The sequence below is a fragment of the Mus caroli genome, unplaced genomic scaffold (genome assembly GCF_978045245.1).
Source record: "Mus caroli unplaced genomic scaffold, Mus_caroli_1 scaffold_3, whole genome shotgun sequence".
NCBI classification, from domain to species: domain Eukaryota; kingdom Metazoa; phylum Chordata; class Mammalia; order Rodentia; family Muridae; genus Mus; species Mus caroli.
In genome coordinates, this window is record NW_028227258.1 from 37,863,752 (window position 1) to 37,879,507 (window position 15,756).

At 48.5% G+C, this 15,756-nt stretch overlaps 1 non-coding gene across 1 annotated transcript; it reads left to right on the forward strand.

The window, feature by feature from the left end:
- Nucleotides 1–9,797: 9,797 nt before the first annotated feature.
- Nucleotides 9,798–9,882, forward strand: Trnar-ucu (transfer RNA arginine (anticodon UCU)). The gene is given in 2 exon segments: nt 9,798–9,834; nt 9,847–9,882. It is a non-coding gene; the product is annotated as a tRNA-Arg (tRNA).
- The last annotated feature ends 5,874 nt before the right edge of the window (nt 9,883–15,756 follow it).

Consider the following 15,756-nt stretch of genomic DNA (forward strand, 5'->3'; position numbering starts at 1 on the left):
CCTACACTGCTTCCTGGCTGTATTCCTCCCAGGCCTCTGTCACACTAACCTCATTGTCTTCAGTCCTCACTTCTCAAATGACCCCACACCCATGTATCCTCTGAAGCCCAAAGCACTTCCCAGGGTCCCTCCTCCTCCTCCTCTTTTCTTCTGTTTCATCCACACACAAAAATGCACCTACTCCAGATTCAAACGTGTTTTCCCTGGCACTTTGTTCTGTGTGCCCAGGTAGCCCGGGGGTGGGGGGGGCATCCTCTTTCCACAGAAGAATTATCCAAAGCAACCCTCTATGCAAGGGCAGCACTGTGAGCTTAACTGTGGGCCGCACACCTGGGTTTGCTTCAAGGCATTATCTTCATCTGCTCCCTCCAGTCCACCAAAACTCACAAATACCAAGATCCCTTGGACCCTAGCCAGCTCCAGCATGGAGTCTCTGGGAGATATGAATGTATGACATTGTCTCCACACACAATTGCTCCCCCACCAACATCAGGACTACAGTTTCCCTTCCAGGGTTGTCATCCTTGGGTGAGCAACCTTAGCCAGTGACCCTGGCACCGGAGTCAGCCTGCAGTGCTTCGCTATGCCATTCTGGCCCTGAGAATGTGGCCTATCCTACCATGCTTTGTTCCCAGGAACTACAGGGCTGCAGCTTCCTATTGCAAAATCTCTCTCCTTCCTGCCAGAGCGGGTGAGCCCTGGAGGCTCCTCCCTGCCAGAGCAAAGCAGCACAGTTAACCATCAGGCCTTGTCTGGGGGTGCAGCTGAGTGGCAGAAAGCTTGCTGAGCAAGCACAAGGCCCCGGTCTGATCTCAGCAGTTCTCATGTAAGAAGATGACACATCAAGTCTCTGCAGAGAGAAAACCAGGGCTCCCCCTGGCACATTTCTGGCACGAAAGTGAAAAGTTCGCAAGGTTCTGCTCCTCTGGCTCTGCATTCTCTGCCCTCACTTTGAGGGTCAGGATGCCCCTTTCTTGGGCCTGAGCCATGCCTTGGGCCCTTCTCCATGCCCAAACCCTTGGAGGCACTACCGCCCTGCTGACACTTTGTCAAACAGTTTCAGGCAGTGGGAGCAGGAGGTGGGCGTCATCTGACAGGCTTCCCTCGGGGCATGGCCTTGTTCTACCCTTTCTGCTCAGCTAATCTGGCCTGTCTGTATCTGTGCCTATTTTGGGAACCAACAAGAGCCTCCTTTCTGCCCTTGGTGACCCACATGCTAGACCTGATCTGCTTCTCTGGTCACTGTTTGGTGGTGGTGGTGGTGGTGGTGGTGGTGGTAATGGAGACGGGGATGAACAGATAGACCGATTCTAGCTTAGGGCTCTATTCATCTTTTAAAACAGAGTAAGAAGAAAACACTCTTTGCAACTGTTGGGATGTGGAAGAAGCCCAAGAAAGGGAAGTGAGTTTGGTGAAGGATGAAGGGAGGGGATAGAGGGAGGGCAAGAGAGAGGTGGGGATGAAGTCTCCTCTCTATAGAATGTCCTGTCTCCTTAAGGACTCTAGAGCCGAAGATTCTGGAAGTGTCTCATGGAAAGTATCCAGGGTAGGGGGTGACTGAGTATTGGAACGGGAAGAGAGGAAAGGACGAGCCAGTGCCCTAGGGCTGGCAAGTCCTGCTGCTCCTGGGTACCTGTCTCACCCTTGCTAACGGAGCTCCCCAGACCCTGGATCCAGAGGCCTCTGACCGTTGTCCCCACTTTGACTGTTCTGCCTCAGCTGCTCTTTCTTCTTCTCTATACTTTGCTTTTTCCTATCCTGCCTTGATACCAGCGTGACTTTCTCCTGAGAGCTCCTGCCACCGTCCTTTCCCCAGCCGGGTGGCCAGGCCCCTTCCTCACAGGTGTATTCCGCTACACACTTCTCTCCCCCACAGTATTTCCACCCACATAGCCACCCAATTCTTCACTTATCATGTATCTGTTTGTGTGGGGGTGGGGGTGGGGGCTGGGTGCTGGGTGCTGATCTGAAAGTGAACGAGACGCTTGGATTCTCATCGTGTTGGGTGGTATACAGTCCAGTGGGGGAGAAAGATACTCACAAAAGACAAAGACCCTCAAGGCAGTAGGTATTTGGAGAAATCAAGATACTATTATACAAATGCACAAGAAAGGGTGAGCATGTGGGACTGGAGACTGGAAGAAGTTTGGGACCGTCTCTCTCAGGAAGGAATGTTGAAGCTGAAGAGTAAAACAAGAGGCAACTAAGACCAGAAAGACAGGTGGGAGTGGTGGTGTGTGCACGAGTGTGTGTGTGTATACATATTCATGTATGTGTATGTATGCATGAGCATGCTTGTGTGCATTCATGCTTATGTGTGTGTATGCTTGCACTTGTATGCACATGAGTATATGCATAACTATGATTTGGGAGAGAAGGCAGGAGTCCCTGTTCAGGGTGGACATGTATGTACCCAAAACCTCCATAGGGAAAGAGACAAGAGAAACAAAGTGTGGCAGAGCAATGTCCCCAGTGAGGGGACGTGAACCAGAAGAGCTGGGAAGGAAGAGATTCTGGGAACCAGGGAGGTCATGGCCGGGGTCAGCTCCAGAAAGATAGGCAGCACTTTACTCTTATAATGAACTCCCACAAAATACCCAGCCCAAACAGGCGCCTAGGGGTTATTTATTGAACAGATAAAGAAGTAAAAACAGTTTAAAAGAGAAAAATGTAAATAGGGTAAGGGGGTCTGATGAGTGGGATGAAACCACTGCTCCAAGTCACCAAGGTGCCACCCCGAGAGCCATGTCACCCCTTACCTGACAGCCAGGAAGTGCCATGTCCGTCTGGTTATCACAGGGACAGGTGTGCAATGAGGCATGTATGGCATGATTTGACTCGGTCATTTTTACTAGGATAATTGTGTCTTTTATCTAAAGCAGGCCTCTCTGGAGGGGCAAGGAACCGATACCTCCTTCCAACAGCAATGTGAGCCATCTTGAAAGCATGTCCCCAGCCTTAGAGAGGTACCCTGAGCCAGAACCCCTCAGCTGAGCAACAGAGATGATAGGATTTTATTGTTTTAAGCTGCCAAAGCCTGGAATAATCTGTGAATCAACAAGAAATCACTATTATGAGACCTTGCAGGCATGTGAGTGTCAGCATCCCAGCTCCTCCTGACAACACCGAGAAACAAATGATTCTCTGTACCCAAGCAGGGTAACAGACGTCTGTAACCCCAGTATTTGAGAAGCTGAGACAGGAGCATAAAAAGTTCAAACCCAGTTTGGGCTATGTGGGCAAATCCGGGCCAGCCTTTACTACAGAGAAACCCTATCCTAAACAATCAGGGGCAGGCAGGACAGCAGTGGACACAGGTGCTTGCTGAGCAAGCCTCATGAACTCAGTTTGATCCCCAGTGGGAGGGAGGGAGGATGAATGGAGTTTCTCTCTCTTACGATGTGAAAAGAATTAATTTTCCAGTGTCATACGGCCTCCAAACTCACCCACCCCATCATTCTGCCCCCTGATCCCCGCCCTCAGCCAGGCATGTCTGAGACATTCTCTTCCTCTTTTTTTCACTCTCTTCAGAGACCAGCCAGGCTACCTCAACAGTAGTTGGTCTTAAATTTAATGATGAGGTTATGTGATCACAGGGTGGGGAATGGATGAGGTTTCGAAAACTACCCCTACCTGCAAAAATCCAGTTCTTACATAACTTGCTAGGACTTGGCGGAGACAAGGTAAAGCAGATGCCATTTGAAAACTCTGGCACATGGGGGCTGAGGGTGTAGCTTAGTTGGTAGAATGCTTGCCTAGCATGCACACAGCAATGGGTTCATCCTCACCACTGCGTACCAGTGGGCTTGGCGGTGCAAGTGCAGGCCTGTAATACTAGCACTTGGAAGGTGGAGGCAGGAGGATCAAAAGTTCAAGATCATCGTGGGCTACACAGCCAGGTTAAGCCAACACAGGGAACTGTTTCAAAAACAAACCAAGAAAAGATTCTTCAGTAGCAAATGAAGGAATTTTAAAATTGATGTTATTTCTAGTTAGATTATGAAACCTAGCCAGGTGGTGGTGGGTATGGTGCATGCCTTTAATCCCTGCACTTGGGAGGCAGACATAGGTGCATCTCCAGGTTCAAGGTCAGCAAGGTCTACAGAACCTACAGAAGAGAAGAGAAGAGAAGAGGAGAGGAGAGGAGAGGAGAGGAGAGGAGAGGAGAGGAGAGGAGAGGAGAGGAGAGGAGAGGAGAGGAGAGGAGAGGAGAGGAGGAAGAGGAGAGGAAGAGGAGAGGAAGAGGAGAGGAAGAGGAGAGGAAGAGGAGAGGAAGAGGAGAGGAAGAGGAGAGGAAGAGGAGAGGAAGAGGAGAGGAAGAGGAGAGGAAAGAAGAGAAGAGAAGAGAAGAGAAGAGAAGAGAAGAGAAGAGAAGAGAAGAGAAGAGAAGAGAAGAGAAGAGAAGAGAAGAGAAGAGAAGAAGAGAGAAAGAAAGGAAAAGAAAGCAATGTGTTGACAAAAATTAAGACAAGGGCTTGCTGGGGTCATCTGTGGGGGTCCACTGGGGTTATCAGTGAGGGTCCACTGGGGTCATCTGGGGGGTCCACTGGGGTCATCTTTGTGGGTCTGCTGGGGTCATCTTTGTGGGTACGCTGGGGTCATCTTTGTGGGTCCACTGGGGTCATCTGTGGGGGTCTGCTGGGGTCATCTGTGGGGATCCTCTGGGGTCATCTGTGGGGGTCTGCTGGGGTCATCTGTGGGGGTCTGCTGGGGTCATCTGTAGGGGTCTGCTGGGGTCATCTTTGTGGGTCCACTGGGGTCATCTGTGGGGGTCTGCTGGGGTCATCTGTGGGGGTCTGCTGGGGTCATCTGTGGGGCTCTATGATAGAAATGTGGTAGGAAGAAACAGCTGAAGCCCCAAAAGAACAGACACTGTGGCTCTAGGATCTTCCTTAACCGTCATCTCCAGGGCCGGGGTATGGCCATAACCTAGCTGAAGCTCCATGCTCAGTCTTGCCTGGATCATCCTGGCGCTGCTCTACGTCCTCTGTATCAGTACACTAGCAATGTACTGAAAGGCTGAGATGGACATCATTAGTGATATGACTTCTCCTTCCTCAGCCTACAACCTTCCTTCAGTACAACGCACAAGGCCACAGTTACTCTAAGACATGGAGGGCAGCAGGGAAGATGATCAGATCAACTCTGAGATTTGGGAGTGGAGTCTTGATTCCTGCTTACTATGGATTTAGAGCTAGGAAGAGAGAGAAGCCCTAGTAAAATAATGAGTTTTAACACCTAACCCAGAAGCCATTTCCTGTGCTTCTCTGTGCTCGTCTGTCTGACCTTGCTACTTTCCAAGGCCCCTTCGGGAGAACAAGGACAGTACTAGTCTCCATCAGTGGTCCAGAGGCAGTGTATCATCACCAATGAACGGTATTCCTGGAACAATTATTACTAATTGAAATCTTTTCCCAGGGACCAGTAAGACACTCTGGCTTATCTGGGTACGATGCTTGTCTAGTATGAAAGATCTAGGTCAGTCTGGGCCTTTGTCCAACCTCTTGGCAGCAAAAATGGGGTATAACATCTCACTGGCCCTCTGACTACGCTACTCAGCTTCCCACTGCCTATTGCATCAGGCCGACACTTAATCTGAATCAAGCCTGCTCCAACTGAATCAAGTGCTCTGCCAAGCCTGGCCTGCACTCCTATTTGCCCAGATTATCCTCCTAGCCTCCCCTCCCCCACCCCATACCTCCACGAGGATGCATTCACCTCCATTTTTCTGCTCTGCTCTCTCCTCCCCGCCTCCTCTGATATCTGAATTACTTTAAAATTGTGTGTGTGTGTGTGTGTGTGTGTGTGGTGTCAGGGATTAGAGGACAACTTTCAGAAGTCAGTTTTCTCCTTCTAGCATGTGGGTCTTGGGGACTGAACTTGGATCCTCAGGCTTGGCAGCAGGAGGAGGTACAAGCTAAGATTTCTCTCTGGCTCAATGTCTACATTTCTTCACCTTTGAAATTTTTATTCTCTTTACTTTAGTCACATCTTGATGCTTAGTATAGTTTAGTTATTTGCCTGGCTGAAACTCAGCACTTAAATATTTTAGGAAAAAAAAGTTCCAACTCTTAAATGTTGCTCCAGGTTTTATCTGCCAAGACACTTGTCTTCAAAAGCCCTTTGGGGTGCTCTACACCCTTGTTTATGGCTGTAGTTGAACAACTGAAAACAATTAGCTGTTCAAACTTCTAAAGAGGAAAACTGGGAAAACCTTGAATTTGAATTCCAGTGTTTTCAGGCAGAGGAGATAAGTGGTAGCAGGCCTGATACGTGCTGTGTAGGGGTAAGGCAGGGAGACTGGGAGTTGCAACAAGCTTAACTGAGGCTGTGTCTGAACCTTGTTTCTCCGGGACCTGAGAGTTCTGGCTTTCTTGACTGACAGATGACTGCTAACAACAATATCAAAAGCCAGCTGTCACATTTACATTGTGCCAGCACTGAGGTAAATTCCTGCAAGCACTAGTCTTCACAGTACTGTGATGTCTTCTCAGACCAGAAAAAGAAGGTTCAGAATCAAGTCTTGAAAACAAGAGGCCGAGCCAAGACTTGAACATCCGTCCATGACCTCAAACTCCTACCACATATTATATAGTAGTCTGTGCTTATTATTTGGGGATTCGGGCTAAAAGATACTTTGCTCTCAGAGATACCCAATTGCAATTTTCTACTTTTCATATGTTACCTTACATATGAAATCTATATTTACATTATATTTATACTGCTTCATATCCATAGGCTACATATCTCTCAGGGAATGTGCAGTCCTTGATGATAAATTTATACTTTACCTCTCACAGTAGGCCTTTGCCATACCAAATATTCACCAATGGTACCCTCTAGAGTAAAGCAAAGCTAAGAAAAGTTGCTAGCAACACAGCTCTTTAGAGATTCAGGAGAATGCAGACATGCATCCAAGTGCACGTAGAACAATGTAGCAACTTGGAACTAATCCTGCCAGACAAACATGAAGATATTACTGCAGCCCCCTAACGCTATGTATTGGGTTTGAACACCCAAACAAGGTATTGCTGCTGAGTCACAGTTGTCTTGGGGGGGTGGGGGAGGAAGAGGGAAACTAGGGAAGAATGGAGCTGGGCTCTGCAAGAGGCGACTGTAGCCCATCCTCTGGCTCCCTCTGCTGACAGGAGGAGGTTGCTTTTTGTCCTAGCAGGAGTTCTTGGTTCAGATGTATAATTGCTGTCTATTCTATATTCCCAGTCAGCTTAGTTTATAACGGAGAGCAAAACCCCATTAAATTATTCTCTTCATATAGCAACCCAGTACACGTCCCCATTCTTTTTCTAGGATAATACACCTGCCCCTGGAAAAGAGACTCTATGAACCGCTTGTTGGCTGAGAAGCACCACATATCTGCCGTACTTCCTGCAGTAGGACCTTGATTGTCCCAAATGCTTCACACAAGCATGGTTCCCCCATAGTCTCTGCTAATGCTGTCTCAGTCTTGCTGTTCATAGATAAGAATGTTTAGGTCTCAACCAGCAGAAGGTATGAACTATCTCCAACTCTTTAATTTATTATGTTGAAGTGGTTACCTGCACATCTTTCCTTAGCATATGCTTTATTGTTCCTTCCTTAGAACTTTGAGTATGAGTCACAATCGCTAAACACGTCAACGACGCCGCAGAATTGGAGATTTTGCACCAATGTAAAATTTCTTTGTATTGTTTTCACAGCGAGCATTGAGTGTCTCTTTCCCTATGTGAGCCGTAAACAAGTTTTAAGAACCACTGGAGCCCTTGAGATGTCACCAGCGAGTAACATATTGCAGCCTTCAGTAAAGACACTGTTGATAAAGAGCTGGTTTTAATGTATTTTTCTATTTCAAGGAGTATTGGCCATTTTAAGAGGCATAACAATGTTTAAGACCCTTGTTGTTAGGGAAAGTGCTCTTATGGAATGAAAGAGGCCTGGCATCAGACAGAACTCTGTCACTGTGGAGGCAAGTCACCATCAGTGTCATTTCATGCTCTTGGTGGGTGTGCCAAGAACGCAAGGCTGATCAATTTCTTTGGGCCCTATTTCAGAGATGTGTTAGCAAGGAGCAATTCTGAGAGATGAGGTAATGTCTCCCTGCAGAACAAAGAACAGGCTTGCTTGCCGCTCATCATAAACCATAGTAGTTTCTGAGCTCAGCAATCCTCTCCTGTAATGAAAACCATTTTGTGTGCACCATGCATCTGGGGCCCATATGCCTTGTTCCTCAGAGAATCCGAGTTCAGGGAACTCATAAACATGCTGCCCCTCTGGCTACTGCTTTTGTCGTCAATAGTCCACACGTGTTCTGTCAATATCGATAAAGCCGTGAAAGATAATGTAATCAGCCTGCAAGGTAGAATAAAGTCTGACTCTTTATAGTTCGCCTCACTAGCTGGGGTACTCCTATGTGTGTGATTTAACTTACTGTAGCTGCGGTTTTCCCTTCGATAATGGAGACGCTGATACTTACCCCTTAATATAAAAATGCTCTCCCCCACTGAGAATTTCCTCTCCCCCTTTAGCGAACAGTGCGAGGCAAGGACCCTATCCTTTGATGGCCAATTCTGCCTGGCAGAGACCACCCCGTGGGCACAGAGTGATGCTGGTTTGGTGCAGAGGTGTCAGCGTCAGGTCGCGCCACGCGAGTCCTAAGAAGGCGGGGCCGGGAGAGCCGCACGCTGATTGGAGCCGGAGCCTGGGCTTTTGTCTGGCAGCGGCCGTTGCCTAGCAACCGGGCTTTTATTATTTAGCTAGTTCTCTCCGCCGGGCTTCGGGGTCGCCCTGATGGAGATGGGGAGGGGGTTAAGGAACCGAAGACCCACTCCCTCCCACGCCGCCGCTCAGATTCGCGGCGACCCCGCCCTTCTGAGCAAAGAAATGCGGGGTCCAGCGCTGGCACGGGGCGGGTGGGGGATGTGGGGACCCCGCCATCGCGCTCGGCCGCGCGCCCTGCAGCCGAGGCGCTCGCACCCGCGCGCTCCCCACCCGCGCCGTCCGCCTCCGGAGGCCGCCCACTCAGACGCGCGTGGGGCGCGCGTGGTCATCGGCGGCTGCGCGGCACGGCCGCTCGGCGGCGGCGGCGGCGGCGTAGCGGATAAAGCTCCCGGGAGGATGCATCGGTGCGGGGCGCGTCGCCCCCCTCAGGCCACCAGAGCCCGGATACCTCAGAAATTCGGCTCTGGGTCTGTGGGGAGCGAAATGCAACCCAAACCCCGTTTCCCCGAAGCCCCGCGCAGATAAACACGCACAAGCACGCACACAGACGTCGCCTCGGCCCGCACTCGCAGCCGCAGGTCCGGGCGTCAGGGAAGAGCCCGGGGGACCCGCGATGGGTCGCCGCCTTCGCCTCGTAGCCCCGGGCACAGCTGCTCGCCCTCGCAGCTCGCTGATGGCGACAGAAGTGCCCAGCGTCACCGGCCCGGCGCGACGGCGCAACGGCGCAACGGCCGGTCTGGGCCTGCAGCCTCGGCGGCCCGGCCGGGAGGGGAGCGGCCGCCGGACACCGGTAGGCGGGGTTGCGGAGCAGGCGGGGAGCCGGGGAGGGACAGGCGGGGTCGGCCACGGACGACGGGCTCCCGCTGCGCTCTCCCGACCCGCGGCCCGCAGCCGCCGCCCTTGAGCTGAGCAGCGGCGGTTCCCGGGCGGCTGGGCGCCCGCCGGCCTCGCCGTTACCGTTGGAGGTGTCCTAGGCGCGGCGGCTGGGCTCCGGCGACGGAGGCGACCGCGATGGTGTCTGCCCGGGAGTGGGGCCGTTGCCTCTAGCTTAATGTGGCAGATGCGCGGAAACTCCAACAGGTGGCTCCGTGGCGCAATGGATAGCGCATTGGACTTCTAGAGGTTGAAGGCATTCAAAGGTTCCGGGTTCGAGTCCCGGCGGAGTCGAAACGTTTTTCTTTTGTCACCGAAGAAATTATCTTTGATTTCTGTCTTTTACTCCTTTTCTTTGTAATCTAAACGGCTTAATTCCCAGCACAGCCACACACCACTCCCGGCTTAATTCCCAGCACAGCCACACACCACTCCCGCTGCTCTCCGCAACCCTTACCTGCAGTTCCGGGACTTTTCAGACCCCTTTAGCAGACCCGAACCGATCCCAGTCGAGAGAACGAGGAGGCAGTAGAGAATCCAGGTGCTCGACCTTGGCCTAAATGAGAGCTTGAGATAGGCCTGGGTCTATCTCAAGTGACATTCCATGTCTGGAGCTTGACAGTGGCCGCCAGCAGGGTCAAGAAAACAGGATGCGCAGGCTAGTCCGAAGGCATTAGAAGTACACCACCTCACCCCACCCCGCCTCCGGAATCTCGAGTGGATCTTGTTTTTTTTTTTTTTTTTTTTTTTTTTTTTTTTTTTTTTTAAGGCAGATCTCTGTGGTCACTTCATGATGCCATTTCGGTGGATCTGGAATGGGGCCCAGAAATCTGCATTTCTGGGGTTGTCTGCTTTCTTCACGAAAGGAGACAGGTTGGAGTCCAAAGGTTGGAGTTGACAGGCTTTGCCTGCCAGCTAGAGTTACTGTCTTGTCCCCTTCTGACAAGTGACAAGACTAGCTTTGCACAGAGTGAGCGTTTCACTTCACCAAGTGCCAGTATGCATAGTTTTTAAAAATTCACTGTACCGACAAAACCCCTAATTTATGCAAACCGTAAAAAAAAAATCAAAATTGTCGGTAAAAACACACTTTCACAGTATATTTCACCTCTTTCAGTTAATACAGGTGGAGCTGCACTGCTCCGTTGTGTCCTGCTGATGGAATAGCTAATACGTAGACGTTTGGACAGGCATTGTTCGCCCATTGCAGTCCTTGAGTGGACATCCTGTTCTTTGTGCACAAGTGTATCTTTACAACAGATTCCTAGGAAGTTGGACTGCCCGCTCCAGCCGGTTCCAGCCCTCCCAATCTCTGCCTGCTTTGATAAGGTTTGGCAGCTTCCCCTCATATACTCTGCTCTCTTTATTCTCCCCAGCAGTGTGGGAGAATGCCTGTTTCCCACTTAATCGTAGTTTTCAACCCACTTCTTCATGCTCGGGGTAACTTGTTTTCTGTGATTTATCTGCCCTGGGACTGAGCTCATTTTCATATTGGGTCGCTCACACCCACGTAGGATGGCTCTAATAGGATGTTTGTATTAGTTTGTAGTTCTTTACCTATGAGAAAACAGCCTTCTGGTTTTAATAAATGCTGTTTATTTTCCAGTCTACTTGTGTGTTTTATGAAACGTTTTCCTCTCACAGAAATTCACATACTGTAATTTACCAGTGTTGCTAGCTTCTAAGTGTGAAGGCCCCCCAGAGTGTTAGTTCCCTTTTAATGGTTTTCGGTTTAAACCTTTGCCCCATCTGAACTATCTTTTGAAATGGGAGTTCTGCCCCAGAGTTGCTGGTGTTTAGCCTCTGTGTCCTCTGTACTAATTTGAAATGCCACCTTCATCGCTGTCTAAAGCCCTGTACACACTTCTCTTTCTGGATTTTCTAGTTTGCTGCATTGGTCTGAAATTTTTGTGTGCTATTGTACAGTCTAGAGGGGCCAAGTTTTTTTTTTTTAATTTCCCTTGCATAGTCATGAATTATTCATTAATATAATAATAAAGTAGCTTGGTCCAGGCTACACATGCTGTGATTTATAAATTATGAATAAGTCCCCCTTGTTTGATAACATGGACTGTGGGAAACAAGCATTCTCACACATTGCTGGGGAGACTAAAGTGAGTGTAGGCTCTTGTGAGGACATTAGAAATCTTCTTGTCTCCGCCAGAACAAGATAAGCAAATGTAAGTTTATTTTGACTCGTGGTTTCAGAGGTGCTGAAGAAGGAACTACCAACTTGTTGTCCAAAGAAAGGGGAGGCAAACTCTGGACCCTCTGTGTGCATCACAGGCCCGCTCCTGACAGCTTCCTCATAAAACAGTGCACTGGGCAAAAGGCCAGGACCTAGTCTACAGACCTAGTCCTTTCTGACCTCACTGAGAGTTGGCGGAGAATGAGGAAGTCACACACAGGGAGGGAATCCAAGGAGAAACTCTTACTAAGGGAAAGGCCAGTTCCTCAAGACAGACTTATTGCGTAAGCCTCCAGATCACCTTGGCTGACAGCCGGTCAGCAAAATCGCCACATTTACCTTTAGTTGATTAAATTCACACAGCCAGGCAGAATGTGTTAGCTTCCTGCTAGCTTAAGAGAAAGAACACTTCTGACATATGGGTCCCGGGACACCCCTTAGTTTTCTGGGTTACTTTGCAGAAACGTGAGTGAACTTTTGCTAAGATAGGAGTCTCCTCTGGAGCCTACAATACCTGATGGATAAATACAATAAAAGCGTAAAATAAGAAGGCTTTGCGTCTGTCTTCCTATAGTGTCCGTCCCTTTTGCAGTCTTAACTCCTGGGTCAGCTCTACATATAAATGTTTATCACCTAAAGCACTGCTTTGTCCCTCATCCTGTTGCCTGTTGGAACTGGTGTTTCTTCTACCCCTCCCTTGTGTGTTCTAGGCAGCTTATGCATCTGCAGTCTATACCATGAGACCAGAATGTTTGAGGAGTAACTCAGCAGTTTCCGAGCAAGGCTGACCACCAAATTAGCCCACAAAATAAAAGGATAGTGTGTGTGTGTGTGTGTGTGTGTGTGTGTGTGTGTGCATAAGAAACCTATCTTTTGGAAACTTTTGGGACTAATGGACAGTGAAACTTTAGTTCATCCCCCAAAAATCAAAAGCCACTCTTTCATTTGGTAAAGCTAGCACCCGGGTCACCCTCTTGGTCAGTGTTATCTCTCTTTTACTCTTATGCTAAAGAGCCAATGAATGGGAGCTCTGCCTTGCTTGTCCAGGTTCATACCTTATGCTTGGAGCCTGGCTGGAAGACACAGATTTAGAATCTGAACTACTCTGGAGGCTGAGGCAAGAGCATCAGAGAGGTTCAAGGTCTGCCTGTAGAAATACCCCGTTTCAGAAGCTCCAGAGAGGCCTGACACTACAACGCAGAACCTGTTCACTACTCAGAAATGCAAAAAGCCAATATTGTGACTTGGTCTCATTTCTGTTGTTCCCAAGCCATAAATCCTGCTATCTAATCTCAGTCCACAGTTCCTTGGCTTGGATGCTTCTGTGTCCGTGTTGAGGCAGAACACCACGACAAGGAAACAAGTATAGAACAACACAGTTCACATCAGCAGACAGAAGGAGGGCAGGGGTAGCAGAAGCAAGATAATAGACTTCCCAAAAGCATGTCCTCAAATACCTGCTCTCAACAAGGTCCTAAGTTTTCACATCCTAATAGCCCATCAAAGGATCAATCTATAAATGGCTTAGAGTCCTCAAGATATAATTTTATCCCCAAAGCTCTGCATTTACTTAGATGTGTAGCCCAGCCTGAGCTCAGACTCTATAGGACAAACTTAAACTTTTGATCCCCTTACCTCTGTGAGTTACAAGCATGTATAAGCAGTTCATGTGATGTTAATGATCAAATCCAGGGCTTTTGGTGCATGTTATGCTAGGCAAGCTACCAACTGAGCTTCATCCCCAGTCTGCATTTATTGGCTTCTATAGTCAGGCTTCAGTGATTAGTGGGCTCTCTGGAAGCCCACCTGTTAAATTACTAAGCTACAAGAGCCCACCTGATAAGCACCTGCAGGAATCCCTCTTATTTAGAACTGGAGAAGCAGCTGGGTGTGGTGGAGTACTTTGTACTTTGATCACAGCCCTTGGATGGCAGAGTCTGGTAGTGGTTTGAGCTTGAGGCCAGCCTAGTCTGTCTAGTGAGTTCCATGATAGCAACAGCTGCATAGTGAGACCCTGTCCAAAACAAACAAATGAACAACACCCCTAAACTTTGAGTCCCCCCAGGACCATATTCCAAATGTTTCATACATTATTGCTGAGTGTGGATTTACTTTAAAGGCCATGGGAAGATGCTGAGTCATTGTTAGCGGGAAGCCATATGATGTGCTTGGTATTATTCTGCTGCTGCAGTGTAGACCATGGACTGGGGCTATTGAAGACACAAAAGCAAGAAAATGTTGAGAGCTGGAAGGAGGGAGGTGGTTGACAAGATGGCTGAGAATACAAACTTGAGGTGTTTACTAGAAGACATGAGCCTGGAACTAAGAGATGCAGGAGGGCAAGAACAGCTAGCTAGTGTGCCAGAGATTTGCTGTTTCAACTTAGGCTAGTAGGTGAGTGCTGACGCAATTGAGACAAAAAATAAAAATACTGGAATGAGCATGTGAGAATAATGAGTTCAGATAATGCATGGGTTTGGTTTGAGGTCTCTGGGACACCCTAGAGATGTACTGTTGGTACTTAGACATGACAGAACGTAGTGTAGTAAGTGTTTACAGAAAGGAAGAACTTGGCAAAGAAAAGTTGAGGGTGTGAGGAGAAAGAAAGACTTATTGCTAAGGAGACAGCGGCAGGCTTTGGACTTCTTAACTGATCTACTACTCCACACTTGGCTGTAGCCGTCAGTCAGACTTTCGTTAGTCATCAGGTCTAATAATTGAGTGATCAAGTTTTGAGGACATCACTAAACCAAGACAGATTCACCCATTATTTAAACACAGATGGTCCCTTACAAGTGTGACTTAAACTGATGACAGTGGAGAGAAAGAGACTTGGATTGCGCAGAAGGGGCAGGCTGTTTTCCTGGGCTAGTGATGGTTCTCGTCAGGCTGGGCATGTTATCAGTTTGTGCAACGGCAGACTAACTTACATGTTCTTAACACTTCAGGGAATCTAGGTAAGGCCTTGGTACATTAGATTAAATGTATCTTCAGTTTACACCACTTTCAACTTAAACTCAGTTTATTAGAATAGAACCCCATCCTAAGTTGACATATGCAAATACTTACAGGCCAGGATGGCAAGGATGGATCAACAGCAGACGTTTCAGGCTGGTGAGATGGGTCAGTAGGTAAAGAGGCCCGTGGTGGAGGTCGATGGACTGTGTTTGATCCCTGGGACCCATATGGTGAGAGAACCAACTCTCACATCTGTCCTCTGAGCACCATGCCCATGCCCCCCACCCCATCCACAATCAAAAATGTAATAAAAATACAAGTTCCTACCTTTGTAACGGGACCACAGACTTAACACAGCTGACACCATGACAGAAATACCATTCAGGCCTTAAAATCCAGCACATAGGCAGCAACACCTGCCCAAAGGAGGACAAAGACCTAATCCACCAAAGTCTATAGTCTTAAAAAGTTCCTAAATATACTAACGTTGCTTTTTGGCTTCTGCAGTTCCACATCTGGGTGTTCTCGCTGAGGTGTGTCAACCCAGGATGTGGTTTTTATGCTTAAAAGTGCACTCTGAGAAAGGCTCAGGGCTGTACTAGGGTCCCACACACCCAGGGTAGTCACCAGCTGACCAATGAAGAGTTTCTATGGCTTGAACCCTTGCTGGAACAGACTTCTCTGTGGATACCTACCTCAACACCTTCTTACAGTTACACTAAGACATTATTTATGGCTTGGAAGTTTTTTTGTTATTTGGGACAGCATTGCATATAAAACTCATTAGGTAGCTGAAGCGGACTTTCAGTCTCTGATGTTCCTGCCTCTAGCACCTCAGGTGCTAGAATTTCAGGCATGTAATTTTGGAAGATTTAAAATAAACTTTGAATGTTAATAGGTGACTAACGATTATTTCTAGGTGATTTCAGTTTACCTAATGGAACTTTGTTAAACATTCCCTCTGTTACTACAAATGAAATAGAAAACAAGGAAACTTTCCATTGTTGTAACTAAAATGTGGC